At 33.4% G+C, this 1,268-nt stretch overlaps 1 long non-coding RNA gene across 1 annotated transcript; it reads right to left on the bottom strand.

The window, feature by feature from the left end:
• Positions 1-539: 539 nt before the first annotated feature.
• LOC128128181 (uncharacterized) lies at positions 540-1,058 on the bottom strand. Its single transcript, XR_008225977.1, has 2 exons — positions 1,012-1,058; positions 540-791 (listed from the first exon to the last, which is right to left on the bottom strand). It is a non-coding gene; the product is annotated as an uncharacterized LOC128128181 (long non-coding RNA).
• Positions 1,059-1,268: the final 210 nt, after the last annotated feature.

Genomic DNA, 1,268 nt, shown 5'->3' with positions numbered 1-1,268 from the left:
TCACATTATAACATATCAAAAAAATACTGTGAGGCATATCTAGGTGCCCGACCTATCATCCGGTTTATTTCAACCGGTTATGGGGTCTATCTCACCCCTCCTACCACTACCACATAATAACCACTACTAGAAAAACAGTCTTTTACGATGCTCATTGCGCGTCGTAAAAGGCTCAGACGACGCGCAAATGCGCGTCAAGGAAGGCCCTGTCATAAAGAGAGACGACGCGCATTTACGACGCTCATTTACGACGCGCATTTACGACGCGCGTTTACGACACGCAATGCGTATCAAGGAAGGCCCTGTCATAAAGGAAGACGACACGCATTCGCATGTCGTAACCTTACGACGCGCGTGTTAATGACACGCAATGCGTATCAAGAAAGCCCCTGTCAAGAAAGGCCATGTCATAAATGAAGACGACACACATTTTTGCGTATCATAATTTTAAATGTTTAAAAAAAATAGTTTTAATAGATTTACTAATTTTCAAATTAAATTTGAATTTAATGCCTCATAATAGAAAATAAAATATCATATACAAAAAATATAATCCATTTCATAAAATTTAATGTCATATACAAATAATCATTCCAATAGTAAGTAAATGTAACACATTGCTAATATTGCATAATATTTATTATTGAAAACAAAACATGTACAACATTAAAAGAAACCCTTGAATAAATTCTCCTTTGACAATCACCTTTGACAATTTTCTTTCTAAAAGAATAACCTGAATGCAAGAACTTTGAGAGGCTGCAAGGCACTAATATGTCAAATTTGTTTGTCTGCATGTTTTCAGCCAAATATAGGAAATTTCAGGAGTATGTATACATGTCATATATATATATATATATATATATATATATATATATATATATATATATATATATATATATATATATATATATATATATATATATTGACATAACATAAAGCATACATTGACATAACATAACTAATTCCAAACAATTCAAACATGACAAAGGGAAAACAAAGGTGGCATACCTGATGCATTCACCCTCATCTTACAAGAAACCCTGCATTTGCTTCAAGCATATCAGAAACCTTCATAAACTGAAGCACAAAATTATTCCATGTCTTTGTACACAATAAAGTCAAATTTCTGAAAATATCTGAAAAAAACTTTCTTGGACACAACAATTAATTGGCAGTGAGCAACTGATGCCTCCACCAGATCAGCCGCTAGTTCTACAAAACCTGTAGAGAAAAATTCACACGAATTGACCTTTTTCAGCATGATA

This window comes from Lactuca sativa, chromosome 8 (assembly GCF_002870075.4).
Source record: "Lactuca sativa cultivar Salinas chromosome 8, Lsat_Salinas_v11, whole genome shotgun sequence".
Classification (NCBI taxonomy): domain Eukaryota; kingdom Viridiplantae; phylum Streptophyta; class Magnoliopsida; order Asterales; family Asteraceae; genus Lactuca; species Lactuca sativa.
The sequence above is the reverse complement of the archived record's forward strand: the minus strand, read 5'-3'. Positions and strand labels throughout refer to the sequence as shown.